Source organism: Aythya ferina (genome assembly GCF_964211825.1).
Source record: "Aythya ferina genome assembly, chromosome: 1".
Taxonomy (NCBI): domain Eukaryota; kingdom Metazoa; phylum Chordata; class Aves; order Anseriformes; family Anatidae; genus Aythya; species Aythya ferina.
This window is the reverse complement of record NC_140296.1, coordinates 98,887,426-98,908,585: the sequence shown is the minus strand read 5'-3', so window position 1 is coordinate 98,908,585 and position 21,160 is coordinate 98,887,426. Positions and strand designations below refer to the sequence as shown.

Sequence of the window (21,160 nt, the reverse complement as noted above, 5' to 3'; positions counted from 1 at the left end):
ACTGTGTGAATAACTTATTTTTTAAATTAAAATTATTTCAGGTCTAGTTTTTGTTTGATTAGTTTACATTTTTTATTGCCTTTATTATTATTATTATTTTTTTAGCTGTTCACATTGCTACAGAACAATGTCACTAAGCAAGATATTTTCAAAGCATTTGACACTTTTCAGTAATGTTTGTACACTCATTGAGTTGAATTAAATCAAGGAGCACCAAATCAAGTAAATATTTGTTTTCAGGATTCTTAAGTTATTGTTGCTGTCTGAAGGAAAAGAAGGAATTCCTCTCAAACAGGTTCTTAAAAGATGTTTTCTCACACACAACAAGAAAAGTTGTTTGTTTGTTTGTTTGTTTTCCACAAAAGGTTTTTTCTTTCTTTTTTTTTTTCCTTTTTTTTTTGTGTGTTTGTTTTTAATTATTATTATTTAGTAAACAAACAAACAAAAAAAATCAATGCAAAATCATTCAAAGAGCACCTTTTAACTCTCAAAAGCAATTGTTCTTCTTCTTTCTGTTAACATGGTTGTGATTCTTAAACATCTAAGTTTAGTATATTTTCATCTTTTCGGATCTTTTTTTGTTATTGTTTTAGGGTACCTCAACTTTTATGGTTGTTTGGGTTTGCTTAGGATTGTAGTATTTTGGGAGAGGAGAGAGAGTGAAAACAAGAGTCTATAATCTGATTGCAAAAAACATGTTTAATATGCAGTATTTCTGCACCTTTTGTTTTGTTTTGTTTTGTTTTGTTTTTTTTTGCTGGTTTTCCAGCAAAAAGAAACACTTTCTAAAGAAAGAAACACTTTCTAAAACAGAAAAAAAAAAAAAAAAAAAAAAGAATAATAGTCCTCTTGCTTTCTTCTGACTAATATAAACTAAAGTTTATTCCAATGAAATGATAAAAGGATTTTGCTTTTCCACTTCTTTAAAAATAAGACATAAGATGATTTAGACTATCAATTTCCTGTCTTTGCTTACCAGCAAATAAGTCAGCAGCAATATACAGATGTGTTACTGCTGAGTTTACAGTCGATCTCAGAGTTTACTAAGAAGAAAAATCAGAGCTTGAAATGTTTCTTTCATTGACATATGACTTATTCCAGTAAGATATCTTTTCCAGTATTGCATCTGAGAACAAATCAAAATTAGTTTTCTTGTGTGCACAAATCTGCAGGACTTTTCCACATAAATATGAAACTTTAAGTAGGAGAAATGAAGAAGTATTTCTCTTGTATACTGTAGAGTTTGCTTTCCATATACATCTGAACTTCCTTTTCCCCATTTTTTACTATTAAGTGAAAGCTTTTCTTTCATACGTAATATCTATCTCACTTAAAAGCTTCATTATCCCCAATATTCATAACTATTCTATACTTGAAAATTACAAAGATGATCTGTGATGCATATGTATCAATTAATAAGTGTTAATGCAAATAGATAATTTAAAATAATTGCAGGGAGTTTAAAATAACAATATAAAGTATAACAATGTGTCTGAGCTGAGTGCAGAGAAAAAAAAAATATTTAAAAAAATAGAGAATGTAAGTCTAGAAGCAGAACAATAAAAAGTAGTTAAAACCAACTGCTGTTGTAATCTCAACAAGTGAGATTTGTGAGCATGAGTATGTGAGCATGAAAAACCACTAGCGCATGTTCACCTATATCCTCATGCTACTCATTTCTATTACCTTTTCTTTGTTTTGCTTTCCTTTTGGGCTCTTATCTTTCAATTTCAAGATAAAAAAATAATTGATTAAAATTAATTATTTTTTATTTTTAAACTTTTTTTTTTATTACATATAAGCACACTTATGAATGCTATCAATCAAAAACATATTGCATTATTCTGTCATGGAAAATATAAGAAGATTAATTCATTATTTCACAAACTGAAGAGATACACCTCAGTAGAGAAGATCCAAAGGTATGGTGAGAATAACAGAACTTTTGAGAAAGGAAGTGTTAAATAACACGTAAGCAGAAAACATAAAGGTCGTGATAATTAGCAGAAACAGGTAGTCAAACATTAAATGGTGGTGATTCAATGATGATACATAGGCAAAATCTAAACAGAAACCAAAAGCAAAACACCATATCAGCAAGACATAGGAAAGAAAACAAGAAAACCAACATCTTATATTAGTTCTCTTGCTTTCTTCTGGTGAATATAAACTAAAGTTTATTCCAATGGAATGGAAAACGTGTTTTGCTCTTCCAGTTCTTTAAAAATAAGACAAAAAGGTCAGTCACTTTTTTTTTTTTTGGTTTTGAAATGAAAGATTCAACAATAAAACTGGCAAGAAAAAATCTGACATAAAGCACCTTTATTATGAAATTTATTGTGTTTTAGATGTGACAATATTTAGAAAATATTTTCAAAATGTAACATGATCAGTAATGCATAGAAAAGGTAGGTACAATTATTTCTAGGAAGGAGTTGGAGGCCAGGTAGGCTATATGGATCCCAACTGAGTTGCTTATTAACTGTCAGAAAAGACCCAGCCCACAAAACCATCATTCCTGTATATTGTAACTGTTTTTGTCCTTTTCTCATTGTGCCCTTGGCTTCCCTTGTTTACGCTGCTAGACTTTGCTAGCTCATTAAAATCTTAGGCAGAAGGTTAACAGTCACTGAAAAAGCAGAGACAAATAGTAACTTATAGAGTAATTGCCTGCAGGTTCATCCCCACTGCGATTTCACAAAACAGGTGCTGTCAGCAGATGGATACAAATCCTTTGAAGAAAACTTGGCTGAAGGAGTTCTAGGCTGGAGTACCTCCTATGAAGACAGTCTAAGAGAGTTGGGGTTGTTCAGCCTAGGCAAGAGACAGCTCCTTATACTTCTGTTGTGGTTATCCGGCTGGCAGCTAAACACCACACAGCTGTTCGCTCACCCTCCCCCCTCCCTCTCTGGGATGGGGGAGAGAAACGGGAAAGTGAATCCTGTGAATTGAGATAAAGACAGTTTATTAAGACAGGAAAATAATAATAACAATAATAATAATAACAATAATGATTAGTACTACTACTAATAGTACTACTAATAATAATGTGTACAAAACAAGTGATGCACAATGCAGTTGCTTACCACCCACTGACCGATGCCCAGCCTAACCCTAAGCAGCTGGCTCCCCCACCCTGGCTAGCCACCCCTATATATTGTTCAGCATGATGCCATATGATATGGAATACCCCTTTGGCTAGTTTGGGTCAGCTGTCCTGGGTCTGTCCCCTCCCAGCACTTGCTGCACCCCCAGCCTGCCCGCTGGCAGGACAGGGAGAGAAGCTGAAAAGTCCTTGGCTTGGTGTAAGCACTGCTCTGCAACAATTAAAACATCAGCATGTTATCAGCACTCTTCTCATCCTAATCCAGAACATAGTACCCTACCAGCTACTAAGAGGAAAATTAACTCTGTCCTAACTGAAACCAGGACAACTTCCAATATTTAAAGAGGGCCTACAGGAAAGATAACGGGGGACGCTTTGTCAGAGAGTGTGGTGATAAGGTAGTGGCTTTAAACTAAAAGAGATATAAGGAAGAAATTCTTTACTCAGAAGGTTGTGAGGCACTGGAAAAGAGGTTGCCCAGAGTAGCTATGGATGCCCCATTCCTGGAGCTGTTCAAGACCAGGTTAGATGGGGCTTTGAGCAACCAGGTCTACTGTTGTCCAGGGCTATGGCAAGGATATTTATGGTTCCTTCCAATTAAATTCATTCTATGAATTTAAAAAATCAGGTTTCCTTGTGGTGGTGTATTGTTATGTACTTTAATTTAGGCATTTGATAGCCTACATTTTTTCAATTCTATTGTCTATCTGGAGTACTGCTTCTTTAGTTCACTATGTGGTTATGTAGAAAAATAAATTATCTGTCATATTTTGGTGTCAGTCAAATGTTTTACATGAGATGTAACTGATGTAAAACACTCCTCATTTACATGAGAAAAAAAAAATAGCATTAAAGAGCACTGTTCTTTCAGCTTGTTATTATGTGTAGTTGCTTTTGGTATTTTTATTGCTTTTCATTTAATTTTTCATTATTATAACAATAACAACAACTAAAACACCTTTAATATAGCTAGTGTAATTTACCCAAGGAAGAAAAATAGCTGATGTCATTTTGCCAGCAATGCTCCTACTGGCCAAAGGGGGAAAGAAAAGAAAAAAAGAAAAGAAAAGAAAAGAAAAAAGTATATAGCCATGTTCAATCCTCTCTAAGGGAGAGGATCATTGTAATATATTGAAACAAATTTTATTTGGTTATATCACTTTTTAGAGTATTCATTCCCATACTCTTAATGTTTTTCTGCAAAGTTTGTGTAGAAACAGATGGTTCTGAAAGACTATTGAAAAGGCTTACTTGATAACTTATGAGAATTGTTTCCACAATTCCTATTAAATGATGAATAAGTTCAATGCATCCTTTATTTTAGACTGATTCCTCATGTTCCCTGACTTCAGGAGCCTTTTTGCCACAAGTCATTGTGTATACTGAATTCCACAGCCTAATACATTGAAGTAGATAATACATCTGAATATTATTGTATCTGAATAAATGTATTAACTGCTATCAGATATACATTTGTTGATTTTTGTTTTCCTACTATAACAGCCACTCAAGAAAAAAAAAAAAAAAGTATATTAGAGAATGGAAAGATTGTATAAAACATTTTTTTTTTTTTTTTTTTTTTTTATAAGCCGTTATTAGGAAAACTTAGGAAAGTATTTTGTGTTTCAGTATGGAAATCCACTTTTTTTTTTTTTTTTTTTTTTAATGTGCCATTTGACAAATAACCAGGACACATAATTATATGCATTGAAAGCAGAATGCAGCTGTGAAAAGTAAGATAAAGGTTATTTTTCTAAAACATAAGGTTTAGTTACAGGCAATATATAATCTTACTTGTTAATTCAAGTACAATATTGTTTACCTTTTAATTATTATTCACCTAAAAATGTGTGGTGGTTTCACCCTGATTGGCACGTAAACTTCACCACAGGCACTCTCTTACTCCCCCTTCTAAAAGGAAAATGGGAGAAAACACAATGGAAAGGGCTCAAGGGTTGAGGTAAGGACAGGGAAATCACTCACCAATTAGAGTGATTTTTCACTCACAGGCAAAACCGGCTCAGCATAGGGAGATTAGAAGAATAGAAAAGCAAGAAACTAAAGACCAACTAAAAACACTTTCCCCACATCCACCCTCATCTACATTCTTCCTCCTCCCTCCCCCCAAGCAGTGCAGGGGAATGGGGAATGGAGGCTGCTGTCAGTCCCTGACACTTCATTTCTACCACTCCTTCATCATCATTCTCTGTCCCTGCTCCAGGGTAGGGTCCCTAGGTTCCCTCCCACAGGATGACTTCATTCCTAAACTGATCTTGCGTGGGCTTTACACAGGTCTTTCAAGGTCTGCTCCAATATGGGTTCATACCACAGGGTCCATCCATCAGGAGGAAACTGCTCCAACATGGGTCCTAAGTAAACCCAATATTCAATGCTATATCAGAAATTTTCCTAGTTAAACACATAGTGTTTAACATAATTAAAAATAAATAAATAAATACCTTTTGCAAGGGAATTTTCTCAAGAAAAGCATTTATGTGAAGGTAGGATGAGATATTTATTTATTTTTCCTGAAGTTCCTATCATAGCACAAAGAGTTATTGATTTTCTGTTAAATCACTGCTCTAGTTTTTACTAGTTGGACTAGTATTGAGCATTTTCCAGATCCAGATGCTGTTTGCATGAAAACTGTAGGTGCTTGATAAAAAAGCAGGTCACAAGGCAACCTGCCCTGGATCTCCAGTTGCTTATCTTATGCTTTTTCAAGATCAGTTTTCTTAATGAAGTGAATAACAAAGTTCTGTACTATTGCAGTCCTCCATGAAATCCTTTTTTGGAATAACATAATATGATGCCTGTAATTTTGGACCTATTTACACATGCAAAATATTGAGAAAAATGAGATCTGCTTCATTCCAAAAAACACTTATGAAAATGGAGCAGGTAATGTTTCAAACCAATGAATGAAAGACATAGGTTTTCATGGAATATTTTTATTTCACTCAGTGTCTTTATTTCACTCACGCTTCATTGGGTTAAAAACTGGCTGGATAGCTGGGCCCAAAGAGTTGTGGTGAATGAAATCAAATCCAGCTGGAGGCCGGTCACTAGTGGCGTCCCCCAGGGCTCAGTACTGGGGCCAATCGTCTTTAATATCTTTATTGATGATCTGGATGAGGGGATCGAGTGCACCCTCAGTAAGTTTGCAGATGACACCAAGTTAGGTGCATGCCTCAATCTGCTCGAGGGTAAGAAGGCTCTGCAGGAGGATCTGGATAGGCTGCACCGATGGGCTGAGGTCAACTGCATGAAGTTCAACAAGGCCAAGTGCAAGGTCCTCCACCTGGGGTGCAATAACCCCAAGCAGAGCTACAGCCTGGGAGATGAGTGGTTGGAGAGCTGCCAGGCAGAGAAGGACCTGGGAGTGATGGTGGATAGTCAGCTGAATATGAGCCAGCAGTGTGCTCAGGTGGCCAAGAAGGTCAACAGCATCCTGGCTTGTATAAGAAGCAGTGTGGCCAGCAGGTCTAGGGAAGCGATTGTCCCCCTTTACTTGGCTCTGGTGAGGCCACACCTTGAGTACTGTGTTCAGTTTTGGGCCCCTTGCTACAAGAAGGACATCGAGGTGCTCAAAAGAGTCCAGAGAAGGGCGACCAAGCTGGTGAGGGGCCTGGAGAACAAGTCTTATGAGGAGCAGCTGAGAGAGCTGGGATTGTTCAGCCTGGAGAAAAGGAGGCTCAGGGGCGACCTTATTGCTCTCTATCGGCACATTAAAGGAGGCTGTAGCGAGGTGGGGGCTGGTCTGTTCTCCCACGTGCCTGGTGACAGGATGAGGGGGAATGGGCTAAAGTTGTGCCAGGGGAGATTTTGGTTGGATATTAGGAAGAACTTCATTACTGAAAGGGTTGTTAGACATTGGAGTGTGCTGCCCAGGGAAGTGGTTGAGTCACCATCCCTGGAGGTCTTTAAAAGATGTTTAGATGTAGAGCTTAGTGATATGGTTTAGTGGAGGATTGGTTAGTGTTAGGTCAGAGGTTGGACTAGGTGATCTTGGAGGTCTCTTCCAACCTAGATGATTCTGTGATTCTGTGCAATTTTGTCTTAGCCCCCACCAGGGCCAAACTGAGTGAATTTGCTTGGACATGGTTAGCTGAAAGGCACTATTAACCAGGTGCTTTTAAGCTTTTTGTTTTCTTACACTGTTTGTCTTTTGTACAGGTGCTATCCGCATGTTCATCTGGTTTGTAGTTTCAGTTATAGCTTGTTACTACTTGTTCTTCTGCTTCAGTAATTGTTCTTTCTTACTGTTGTGAATTAGCCAGAATTAATTCATTTACACCAGACAGGTCTGTGACTAATATTTTTCTTGAAGGGTCCCTGATGGCATGTTTGGTTTTATTTTTTTCACTTTTTTGTTAGTCTGATGTGTGAAAAGTAACTATCACTAATGAAGGTGTACTTGAATTTGCAATACAGTCTGATGATGTGTCATGCTCTTAACACCAGCAATGTAAACAGTAAAAAAAAAAAAAAAAAAAAAAAGTTAATTTACTAAGCAAAAGGATGTAACAAACTGCAGCTGCTTATCCATAACTACTTTGAGTCACAGGTAGTGCAACTGGGAGAGCCTAAGTGTTGATATAGGCTCCACAGGACCAGTTGCAGTACATGTAAGAGCAGTTCCTGCTGCTTTTACTTTCCCTATTCTTGCAAAATTGGCTTCCTGCCTGGCTGCACAGGTGAAATGGCTCATTGCCTGAATCACCTTCCCTGTAAGCACCATGGAGGCAGTAGAAAGGAGGAGGAAGAGAGCAAGATCCTTCTTGTGAGCTGGGGCAGGTTAGCTTTTGTGTATGACTTACCTAATTAAATAAGAAAAATGTGTCTTGTTACCTCAGTAACTTGCTGTCACTCTAATTAGTCATTATTACATTTTCCCCTTGCAGGGAGAGGTCCTGTGTACTGAGTCTGGTAAACCATACCATCCTTCCCCTGCGGTGCAGAATGGTTAGCTTCTATAGGCAGTCCTCTTCTTAAGACTTTCAGGCAATCCAGACAGATTGAGTATTATCCCTGAATGTTTATTACCGCCTTATGCAGAAGATAGTGTGGCTATTTTTTTTAATTATAGTAAGCTTTTTATTTTTCCACTTAGATATGCAAATGTGGCTTGATCTGATAAGATAAGGTATTTGTCCTGTTAATTCAAAGTTCATTGTCTCTGTTCATCATTTTTTTCCCATTGGACTGTATGTTTTATTCTAATGTGCATGATATCAAATGTACCTGATGCAAATATTTAGAATGAACATATAGATGTCAATCATTCATGGCTTTATATTTTTAACAAATATAGAAGTTTTTATTATTTGTTCTGAATGATCATAACCTAGATTTATTGTAGTTATCCTGTGACATGTAGTTCAATAATGCAATGATAAATGTTTGCATTCCAGTATTAGCATAATATAGTTTCTTAGTAGCTTGAAGGACGTATAGAGAACAGATTGATTTCAAAATTTTCCTATTTTGAAAATTTTCCCTGTAGAAAAAATCTTATGAAATACACTCAGATCTTCTAATAATGTATATTTTCATGACAAACTTTAAAATTTTACATGTATGTATATATTTAACTCATGGACACTTTGGGAGAAAAAGTTACTCATTTTGGTATACTTTTTTTTTTTTAACTTTCAATTTTTGTGTCTTCACTTTTATCTTTCTTCCTGTTACTTGACAAATAAAACTCTTTTAAATTTATTCTTTAAAACTCTTTACATTTACTTTTTTTGTTTGTTTGTTTTTTCAAGTTCCTAACTGTTTTAAATTATGTTGTTGGTTTTCTTTCCTTTTTGCCTTTTCTTTTCAGTTTCATAACTTGTCTATGGCACAGTAAATGCAGCTAGGCCACAAAATAAAATTATATTACAACATATGAAGTCAAAATTAAAACACAAGATATTACAACCGCAGAAAAGCAAGTTGAGATCTTTTTTATATTATTATAGTTATTATGTTGAAGGTGATATGCAAGTTGTGCTATTAAATGTTTCTCTGCTTTTATTAATATGTTTGCTCTGTAGACATCTGATTCTAAATTTGAATGCATGATAATGATTTTCAGTTATAGAGTCTTTTCTGTTAAAATTACCTGGCAAAAAAAAAAATAAAATATTAATTACCTGCTTTATTCCCTACTTCTGTTTTTGAAACTCTTGTTTGTTGATTTCATTGCAGAAAAACATGATAAAAATATCATGAATATGTCATAGCACTGGGTATATCTACTATACTTTATACTGCTATTTATACTGCTCAAATTCAGTTAGGGGTTTTGGCATCTCTTTTATATGTTTTGATTGGTTAAGTCACTTCTCACCTGATGCTATACAAGAATAGAGCACATACAAATGTTTTGGTACAGATAGAAGATACTTAATAGGATAGTTAGGTGGCAGTTTTCCATAGGTAAGCCATGTCATTGATTTACTCCTGTGGAGTATTTTACTGATAAAGTATTTTATCAGTAAAATTTTAATGCCACGTAACTTAAGTTGCAGTTGTTTTTCTCCTCCTCTTTGAACTTCAGTGATCATTGAAGGTTGTTGATCACATTTGTTTGGTCATCTATCCATTCTTATCCACTAATTATAATTTTCTCCCTTCTCATTTAGTCCTTTACAAATTGTATAAAGAATTATTATTGAATAATGTTTTTCAACAGGAGCACTGTGATTCATCATTGCTTATAATAAACATAAGGATTTTAGGGTGGATTCCTACATGCCTTCTGGAATTCTGTTTTAGTTGTCTATCATATCACAAGTCTAATTTCCCTGACAGTACAAACATATACATTTTTATTTCATCCTCAGCCATCATTGCTGAGCTTTAACTCACCATGTTTACTAACTAGCAAGGTATCTGTTCCACCATGTTTCTGTCAACTCTCCTATATCATTTTTCTGTGTTAGTCACACCTTACAGTTTCTCCTTGTTTGTCCTTCATGCTTCTTGTGCTAGCACGCAGGTATTTTATTATATTTGATCTATGCTTGAAAGCTCTCTGGGGTTGATGTACTGGCATCCTTATGTTCTTCTTACTTGTCTACTATTGTATTCTTGTATTGTATTCTTCTCCTTATCATACAGAAAAATAATATTTACTTAATAAGTGTAATTGATGTGTTAAATTAGTGACCCCAAACAACCAACTGATCTTAATAAATTCAGTCACCTTTTCATATTGCTTAGAGATAACAAAACACAGACGTAGACTGCACTTTAAAAAGAGAGGAGAAAGGCTGAAAGAGATTCAGGAAGCAAGCTGCTGCCATAGCATTGTACATGATGTAGTTGTGTTATTCCCTTGAGAGTTACGACTTGTGCATTGCTTCAGTAAATTCTGAAATTGCATGGAAGAAAGCAGAAGGATCTTAATTTATCTCGCTTATCTTTATACTAATAAAACTTTCCCAAAATAAAGATGGAGACAGTTTGAACACTTGTGTTCTAGGCTGTGCTAGGCTACAAACATCATCTACTTAACACCAGCTGGTAGGGCTAGGCTTTCTGCAGCCCTGTTCCAGCTAGTCTGTGGAATTTGGTGCCAGCCACTGTAACACTGGGCAGGGATCTGCCTCTGACTCAGGCCCCACAGGGCCTTGCACATGAGCAAAATGGGTGCTGGACAACATCAGTACAACTTTTGCAAAGCATTAAAAAAATATTTTATCAAGTGACTTCAAATAGCAGAAGTTTATTTCTATTTTGATTGCAATATGAAATGGGGAGGGGGGGATGGAAGGCAGTAGGTTTTTACCTAATTAGTTTTTCAGTTAAAAAATACTTGTTAATGAAATAAGCAAAAATCAATATTTGGTTATGCGAAAAATAGTATGTGGAAACTCAACGTAATCTGAAAAAAAGGACTGTCAGCTGAATCCTATGGGCAAAAGTTTTAGAAGCAGAAGCCTCCTTCTTACCAGCTGATTGTGCTCAGACTTTGCAGTTACAGGTACAAAACCTTTGTGGTAGAAGTGATAGCTATCATTTGCTCTGACTGTAATCTTGCAGATGCAGCCATGTGGCTGGGCCCTGCTGAAGTCAGATATCTGCTTACCCTACCCTAAGCTAGTAGGATGAATAGAGACTAAATCATGAGTTTCAGACTGTTTTGTTTTGTTCTATTCTGTCTTAAGGGAAAAAGAAAATAATTAAAATTATAGTTCTAGAGAATGCAAATCAGCCTGGCTCATAAAATAAGCACAAGGGCATTTGTTAAAATTATCAGGCAAACACTTTAAAATCAATAAAAATAAATGTTTTTTAATGTAATGAATAATTAGACTATTAAATTTACTGTTAAATATTAGCAATGCAAATAGCTAAGATGAGCAAGAATATGAAAAGCTTTATAGACTGCATATGAATGAGAACTGGATAGGTAATAAAAAAAGAATATGCAGAAAAATATTAGATGTTATTGACTCCCATAGTGCATGTGATAATGCAACGATCATCAGCTGTGGTCAGGAAGAAAGGGAAAGGAAATTCCCTGTATGTCTATTTTTCTTTACAAATAAACGTAAGGCAGAATTTCTGTGATGTTAAGCATCTATTTTCTGTACCTTAGTGCACACTTAACTAATAATTTCAAGGTTGTTATAAATAAAACTTATGTTATAATTCAACAACTTTTAAAACTCTCATTTGAAAATTTAAAATGTTATTCTCAAAACTTTAGTTATTCATATTAAAAGATTTTCAGATAGAAGAGAGATCAGTTTGACAAGAATAGGTCATAAACCAAGGAAAATAAGAGATCCAAGTATCGTGATGTTCATAATCAAGAACAGAGGTTTGAAGTCCAGCCTATAAATCATTTTGATGTGATCTAAAAGACTAACAAAGTGATAATAAAGTTAAAATGAAGTATTTTTATTCCTCAGAGCAAATTTTATCAGAGTGAAACATTAAATTGCTTTGATTTTTGTCAGCAGTATTATTTATAAATTTCCCACTTTAACATGTGAATTATCTGATCAGTCCTATCGCATGATTTTTTTCTGCAGTCTGAATTTACAGCACACAAACTTCCAAGGGATAGAGTTGTGTGTGAGGTCTCTTCCAACCTAGAAAATTCTGTGATTCTGTGATTCTGTGATTCCTACATAGAAGGAACTGAAGGAAGTGTGCTTTACTGAATGATATTTCAGTAGAAAACATATTTCCTTCTTTGATTTGCAAAACAGATTGTCTTTCATCAGGCTTTCATAGATTTTAAGGGGAGAGGGAGAGCCAGAAAGCATCACATGAATTACTAGGTGTTTTGGGTTTATGTGAAAGATTTTAGTAGCAGGGAGGGGCTGCAAGGTGGTCTCTGTGAGCAGAGCCCAACAGCTGCCCCATGTCAGACGAGCCAGCTCCAAAGGGGACCTGCTGCTGGCCAGAGCTGAGCCAGGGAGCAAGGCTGGGTGCTGCGAGAGCAGATTTAAACTTCTGCCATTGGTGCTGTCTGATGTTTTCTTGCCCCGGTAGATTCATGAATCTGGTTATGGATAGAAGATGGACTCAGCTGGGAGGTCTGCTGTGATTAATGCTGTCCCTGTAAAAGGGGCAGATGGCACAATGCTCATTGGCTTCATAGTTTTATTAATTCTGCCTCTGGGAAAAGTGGCTTGCCACATTTCTTTCCCACGCTCTGTGTGGTTATGGGTAGAGGCACTGTGCCAGCTGCATCTGAAAAATTAAAGAATAAGTGACTTGTCTGGACAGAAGCAAGAAATGTTGGCATGATACTGCAGACTTCACTTCAAAAAATAAAATAAAAGATGGAAAATATTCTGCCACCTATAAGAATAATGGATAGTCTTTCTCATAGAGAACTTAAATATTCTGCATCCTCTTTTGGAAAGCATTGTGCTAATTACGTCTGTATTAATCTTTGCATTTGTTTGTTTGGCAGATGAACTAGGAAAATACTTGGGATCAAACCAATTAAAAATTGGATTGGCTTCAGTAGAGAGACTGAGCAATCCCCTCTTTAGAATGATATGTTACATGTGTACATGTTATGTTATTTTATGTTCTAAACATGAAAATCGCTGGTGGATCCCTTTCTTAGGAAATGGAAAGTGCAGGATGATTTCCTCAAGCAGGAACCTATGAAATATACAACCTATCTATATATTGTAATATTTAGATAGTTGATAGAAGCAGGATGTCACAGCCTTTTGTCCTTCTACTAGCTTCCCATTTCTTTATCAGCTAAACTATTTGACCTTTTTCTGAAATTCCTAATGCATTTGGAATGACCCAAACTTCATTTTCCATCAAATTTACTATTTTTAACACAAAAGAATGCATATATCAAGATTTAGTGCTAAGGTCAAAGAAAGCAACAGTGATGCCAAGTGCTAATAGAAACACTGAATGGGACCGTGATCAAGGATTGTACTGTACAAATCAAAATAATTGTTCAGTTCTCCTAGTGTTAACCAAAAGTCCATGGTCAGTAAAAGGCTCTGATACTACTAGGCACTTTAAAATGTAAATGTTGACTAACTGTTGTTTATCCTCATATCTCTATCAAAGAGGAACTTCATGCATTGTCATTTATTTGTCAGTGTCATTTATTTTGGCAGTTATTCCCAACCCCAGTACACATTTTCCCAGGCTGCATCTCCTCTCTGGCATTAAGACTGATGTATCTTTGAGAAGGTGAGACTACCATTCATTATCCACCATCATTTTCACCATTAGGATTGTGCGAAATTGATTCTGCCCTTAGTCTCTAGTTTTGTGTCACTGTCTTGCTGGAAGAAACTAAATTCTCAAAGCTGGCATAGTGTCTCATCTCTTCTGCCTGATACTATTACTGAGAGAGGATATAATAATAACACTGTTGTAGATAGGCTTTTATAGATAGGGTTTTATTTGTCAGAAGTGGACTCGCTCTTGTTAGGGGTGACATTTAGACATGTATTTTATTGATATCTCCCATTGTTTGTTATTTTTCTTTGTCCTCCCCTCTTCCCCTTCTACTTTAGATTTATGACACAATATCTCTTCAACATCTTTAAGGAACCACCACCAAGGTTAACAAAGATTTAAATAATTAATTTAATTTGTAGATGGTGAGACTGAAAAAGGTTCTAGGGAATCAAGAAACTTTTCTAATTATTACCTCCATTTGGTAGATAATAAAGGGTAAGGATTTACAACAAGTCATCTAACACGGGTGCTTTTCATAACTAGTGAAAATGTTGGAATCTGTTTCTTTGACTGGGGTGGAAGTGAAGGTGTGCTTCCAAGAATAGCAGGAGGCATGAGCACACATCCACGTAGACCACAGATTTGCCACTGGGAAATCAATGAAAAGTAATTTGTTGGATTTCCTGTCTGCTGTTTGAATGTCTGATTATTTTTTGTTTATTTATTTATTCACTGTTGGTACTGCTCTGATGGCAGCAGAATTGCCCAGCTTATAAAGAGGGGCCCTGATTCATGAACAGGTCACAGGTACTGCAATGTTACTGGTATTATTATTAATTAAGCTGTAACACAGTATTTCAAACCATATATGTGTCTTCTAACAATTATATTTGTAAGAGTATGGATGAAAATGCAGAGCCATGTCTTCAGGTGACATAAATAATTTGAAGGGGAGCACAGATACTCAGCTGAGTACCTAACCCATGTCTGTCTCCAGTGAAATATCTGCTGTTGAGCATTTAAGAAAATATTTGTCTCTTTATTCTTCTTTATCTAAAATTAAGGCATTGTTGTCTCTTAAGCTCTCATAGCAATAAATTTTGAAGACTCTTCAGGTGGTTGTCTAGAAATAACTCTGTCTGTGGTATATTTTACTGAACATATTGCTACCATTTATCAAGTATTTTTGTCTAATAATTGCTTCATTTGAATTCTTTCTGCCATCATGTAAATATAGATCATCTTGCAAGCTCTGGTTGGAAATGTATAACAAGGGAGGGAAGGAAGAGACATCACTTTTTCTCTGTCTATGCCTACGTTATATAATTATTCATTTCCAACTCAGTTTGGGGGGAAAAGGATTGTATGTGGGAAAAAATCCAGGCTTCATTATTGTTATTTCCACTGTAGAAAAACTATACGCTTATAGGAAGTATTTAACAACTATTAATTATTATAAATAATAAGTATAATTATTTTTATTATAAACAAGTATTTAATTATTTCTTTCATGTTTTATTTCATTTCCCACTGAATAAATTTATGTATGAGTAACTTCCAACATGTCTTACACACATGCTTACTTTCAGCAGGTTAAAAAAGTATGTATCTATTAAAATCTCCATCTTTACTTAGTGTGTAACCCATGGTCTGTCTCTGCCACAGCACCACCTGCCAGAAATCAGTAAGAGAATATCTACCTTGCTTTCATTTCATAAAGCAAAAAATACATATGCAAGTCTCTGACATGAATATAACTACAGCACTCCAATAAACAGATAATAAAATTAAGTCACTTTTTCTCTCTCCTAAATCAATTTTTAGTTGAATTGTTAAGGACTGACCACAACTCCTATTCCTTATTCCTCTGTACTGCTCGCAAGGAGAGCATAGATGATGGTGGATGAGTGGAGGGTGATTTCAGTTGGCTTTTAGTTTCTCACTGTCCTAGTTTGCTAATGAAGGGAAATAAATTACATTAATCTCCCTATGCTGAGTCTGTTTTGCCTGTGACAAGTATTGGTGAGTGATCTCCTTGTCTTTGATGCCTGAGACCTTTTGATCGTGTATTTACCCCTTTTCCTGTGAGGGGGAGCGAGAAACTGATTGTGGTGGAGTGAATCACAGAATATCCTGAGTTGGAAGGGTCCCACAGGGTTCATTGAGTCCCGCTCCTGGGTCTCCAAAGGACCACCCAAAAATCAGACCATGTGTCTGAGAGTGTTGTGCAAACGCTTCTTGAACTCTGGCAGGCTCAGTGCTGTGACTATTGCCCTGGGGAGCCTGTCTCAGTGCCCGACCACTCTCTGGGTGAAGAACCTTTCCCTAACACCCAGCTTGACCCTCCCCTGTCCCAGCTCTATGCTGTTCCCTCGGGTCCTGTCGCTGTCCCCAGAGAGCAGAGCTCAGTGCCTGCCCCTCCACTCCCCTCGTGAGGGAGCTGCATGCTGCCATGAGGTCTCCCCTCAGCCTGTTCTGCTCTGGGCTGAACAAACCAAGGGACCCCAGCTGCTCCTCATACATCATGTCCTCCAGCCCTTTCACCATCTTCATAACCCTCCTTTGCTCACTCTCTGACGGGTTTATATTTTTCTTATGCCGTGGCACTCAAAACCACACAGAGAAGTGAAGGTGACGCCCCACCAGTGCAGGGCAGAGCAGGACAGTCACTTCCCTTGACCGCTAGCAGTGCTGTGCCTGATGTACCCCAGGGTATGGTTGGCCTTTCTGGCTGCCAAGGCACACTGCTGGCTCACGTTCAGCTTGCTGTTGATTAAAACCCACAGATCCTTTTCTGCATATCATCCCCCAGTCTGTTGCCCTTTCCCAGGTGCAGAATCCCACACTTGCTCTTAGAATCACAGAAAGTTGTCCAACAGGTTAAAACTACCACAAGTTATCACTTTTGTCTGAACATTTTAAGTGCAGCTGGACATTTTAAGTGAGGTATTGGACAGCTGCACCATAAGTGTTCAGTACAAAATACCAAAAAGGTCAGCTGGTATCCTGCACTGGTACTGCTTTTCTAAGCTTTGTTTCATCTTAAATGTTTTTTTTGTTTGTTTGTTTGTTTGTTTTGTTTTTTCCCAAATACAGTGGAACTTTTTTTTTTTTTTTTTTTTTTTTTTTTGATTAAGATGGCTGTACAATTTACCTAAAATTTATGATCTGAATAACTTTTTAGTATTGGTTATACTGATAATTAAATATTAATGTCTTCTCTCTGAAGAGGTGCATTACATATCCAGCGCATCTCAGAGGAGGAAATACTGTCTTTTACTAGTTACTTGACCAATGAGAGGCTGCAGCATATCATCATAGTATGTTGTATGTGAAGTTGGCATAGGAAGAAAATCTGTGTTACTGGAGTGAAAGTACTCTGTATATCTTTATGGTCTTAGAATGATTTAGAGATTACTGTAAGAGCTGTTGGACATTCTTGAAAGTAAAAGTCTACTTTACAATCTGTGTGGTGAAGTCAGAATCACAGAATGGTTGAGGTTGTAAGGGACCTCTAGAGGTCATCTAGTCCAACCCTCCTGCCCAAGCTGGACACCTAGAGCAGGTTGCATGGGACCGTGTTCAGACAGTTTTTGAAGATCATCAAGGAAGAGGACTCCACAACCTCTGTGGGCAATCTGTGCCAGTGCTCCATTATCTGCAGAGGAAAGAAGCACTTCTTGGTGTTTACACGGAATCTCTTGAGTTCATGTTTGTGATAGTTGCCTCTCGTTCTGGCACTGGAAACCACTGAAAATAGCCTGGCTCTGCCCTCCTTGCACCCTCCCTACAAGTATTTGAAGACATTGATAAGATCCCCACTTGAGCCTCCTCTTCTCCAGGGTTAACAGTTCCAGGTCTCTCAGCCTCTTCTCCCAGGAGAGGTATTCTCTGGTTCCTTGATCATCTTGATGTGCTCCTATGTTAGTCTCCTTCCAGTATGTCCAGGTTTCTCTTGTACTGGGGGGCTCAGAACTGGATATAGTAATCCAGGTGTGGCTTCACCAGCACTGAAGAGAGGGGAAGAATCACCTCTTTAGACCTAGTGTAGTCTTCCCTGTGCAGCCCAGGAAAGACATGGTTATCCTTCTTTGTTGCAAGGGCACGTTGCTGGATCACATTCAACATGGTGTCCACCAGGACCTTTTCTGCAAAGCTGCTTTTCAGCTGGGTGGCCCCCAGCATTTTCTAGTGCCTGTGGTTGTTTCTCCCCAGGCATAGGACTTTGCACTTCTTGTTGAACTTCATAAGACTTAGCCCACCTCACCAGCCTGTTGAGGTCCCTCTGAATGGCTGCATGGCCCTCTGGTGAGTCAGCCACATCCCACCCCCCTCAGTTTCATTCATCTGTGAATTTACTAAGTACATTATAACCCATTGCCCATATTGTTAATGAAGATATTAAATGGAACTGGATCCAGTATTGACCACTGGGGTATTCCTCGTTACTGGCCTCCAATTAGACTTTGTGTCACTGACCACTGCCCTCTGTGTCCAGCTGTTCAGCCAATTTTTGATCCACCTCACTGTCTGCTCATTTCAACAGCTTCTTTAGGAGGATCTTATGGGGGACATTGTCAAAGGCTTTACTGAAGTGCAGGAAGACAATACCCACTGCTCTTCCCTCATCCATCAATCTGGTCATTTCATCATAGAAGCTTATCAGGTTGGACAGGCATGATTTCCCCATGGTGAATCCATGCTGGCTAATCCCGATGGTTCTCTTCTACTTCATATGCCTAGAAATGGTTTCCTGGATTAGATGTCCCATTACTTTCCCAGGGATCAAGGAGAAGCTGATCAGTCCATAGGTCCCCTTTTGGAAGATAGGAGTGACATGTGTTTTCTTCCAGTCTTTGATCAGTTCTTCCAGATGCTATGATCAAGAAAAGATTATAGACATTGGCCTTACAATCACATCTGCCAGCTCCCTCAGCACTCACAGTCCATCCCATGAGTATCCATGGACTTGTGAATACCCAGTCTGCTCAAATACTCCTTGACTTGATCCTCTTTACATCAAGGGTTCTTCCTTGCTCCAAGCTTCCACTCTAGTCTCTGAGACCTGGGAATCCTCAAGTCCAGTCTTGCTGGTAAAGACTGCATTAGTACCTTGGCCTTTTAACTGTCTTGTGTAAACTCATTTCATTCAGGCCTACATTTTCCTTGACCTTCCTTTTGTCCCTGATGTACCTGTAGAAGCCCTTATTGTTGCCTTTGACATCCCTGGCCAGATTCAGTTCCAATGAACTGAGTCTTTTGATGATGCAGTTATATTTTGTTCCTAATGTATCTCAGAATCTTCAAAGATCTCTGTTTGATCTTCTATCAGATTTTAGTCCTGCTAACAGCCAGCCTCAGTAAGCACCAGACAATGGTTTTAAAAATCACTATATATAATCAGATCTTTGGGGAATGTTTCATCTACAAGTGGGTTTTTCAGCTCAGTATTTTCTAATTAACCTGCACAACCTAGCCATAGAGAGCTCCATCTTATTAAATCAGTTTAATTTGCCAAATCCCATTAAGTCAACCTCTTTTTAAGTTAAAAGCATAGACATGATATCTGAATAGATTATATTTTATTTTCATGGTGAATATAAGCTTTTCCTCCTGAGGTATTTGATCTTGAATTTAGACTTTTAACACAAACCCTGAATATTTTATATATATCAAATGGGCTGTCTGTCATGACATTTTCTTTCCTGATAGATTCTTTTAGTAATAGCATTTGTTATTAAATGATTTGTTTGATTTTTCTTTTCTTCCAGGACTGTTCTTTTTAACCTTTCAGATATTTCCTGCTTGCGCAGCTTCAAATGCTGAACTTTCAAATATAAATGGCAGCAATAGGATTTCTATGTGGCATATGTTCTGTTTATTTCATTATATTCATGTCCCCTTTTAAATTTTAATGTTTGAAATACTTCCTACTTAATATGTTTAAATATGACGATTTTCAGTGACATCTTTTAATTTCACCCTTTTAAATAAGAAAAAAAAAAAAAACAAAAAAAACTCTATTTAATTTCATCTTGATTCATTTTCCTAGAACAGGTGGAACGTGTTTGTACTAAGTAAAACATTCATCTTGATTGCCAAGGTCTGTTCTATAGGAACTGTATTTATCTCCAACACGATTAAAAGGGGTAAAGGATTTATTTTTAAATTATATGTTCAGCAAGAAATTTTTTTGCCTTGCCTCGCCTCGCCTCTTTCCTTTTCCTTTTCCTTTTCGCTCTAATTCCTTTCAGGTTTTATAAACAATAGGCTTGTTCTTCCACTTCCTAGGCTGTACAAAAATGGTTATCAGCTTTCTATAAATATACAGACTTAATGGATTAATAAATATTTTCTGGAAAAATGTAGGAAATGTAGAAAACACTAGTGACAGAAGATATACTGCTATTGATATTTTATTCAATCATCCTTCGCTAATTTGGCTGGACTCCTTTTCCTCCATAATTTAAGTCACATGAACATTCTTCTTTTTCAAGGAAATCAGATAACTCTTGAATGCTGTAATCAATAGATCAATACATTCATACTTTGAGGCACAGTGTTAGTACAGTCTACCATCAGAATGCTAAATTGACATTTCTAAGGATATAGATGTCTGTGTTATATCTTTTGGGAACAAAAAGGTTCTTCTTTCTTTGAATGGGTTTTTAAAAGAAGAGAAAAATGTCTTTTGGATTGTCAACAGAGATTTCACTAAACTCTCAGTGTCCTTCATCTGTATTCTACTAGAAATATGGCATCAAAGTCTGGAGACTAATACAAAATGGTGAGTTAATGGCATAATAAATGAACAGAAGTTTTGTAGGAGACAGCACGTGATTGTTAGGGAACAACTGTTAGTTATGCAGTACACTAAGTAGAAAGCTTTTCTAGAAGCTCCTAATATATATAAATATAATATATATTATATTATATATTATTATAATATATGTAAATATAATATATAAAAATTTTAAAAGGTCTTAGAAGTAATGCTACTTACCTGCTTAGATTCTTCCAGTTTCTATGGAAGTGTAACAACAGGAGAAAAAAATAAAACAAAAATAAAAATAAAAAAAAAGGAAAGAAATGTGGTCTTTCAGAACAGGAAATCTTTTCATTAGAAATGGTAAATGGTGACCAATTCAATATCTACTTCCACTTAGGAAGGGAAGGGAAGTCTCTGAGAGTTCTATGGCAAACTTCAGTGTTTTGGCCTCTTTGCTGTAGGTTATAAGAAAAGCAGATATTCTAAATGTCTGAGTAATAGGCAAGAGAGAAATTGATACTCAAACTCCTGAACAATTTGTATGAAATTTTACTCCTAAGACAACTAGAAGATAAAATATACTAACTTACAGAGGTAGAAATTATTAT

General features: G+C 36.7%; 1 long non-coding RNA gene across 1 annotated transcript in view; it reads left to right on the top strand.

Moving 5' to 3' along the window:
- The first annotated feature begins 6,862 nt into the window (after window positions 1-6,862).
- Window positions 6,863-21,160, top strand: part of LOC311430266 — a 34,838-nt gene continuing 20,540 nt past the window's right edge. The window contains exon 1 of the long non-coding RNA XR_014688649.1: window positions 6,863-7,903. This is a non-coding gene — a long non-coding RNA (uncharacterized lncRNA). The remainder of the gene's footprint in view (window positions 7,904-21,160) is intronic.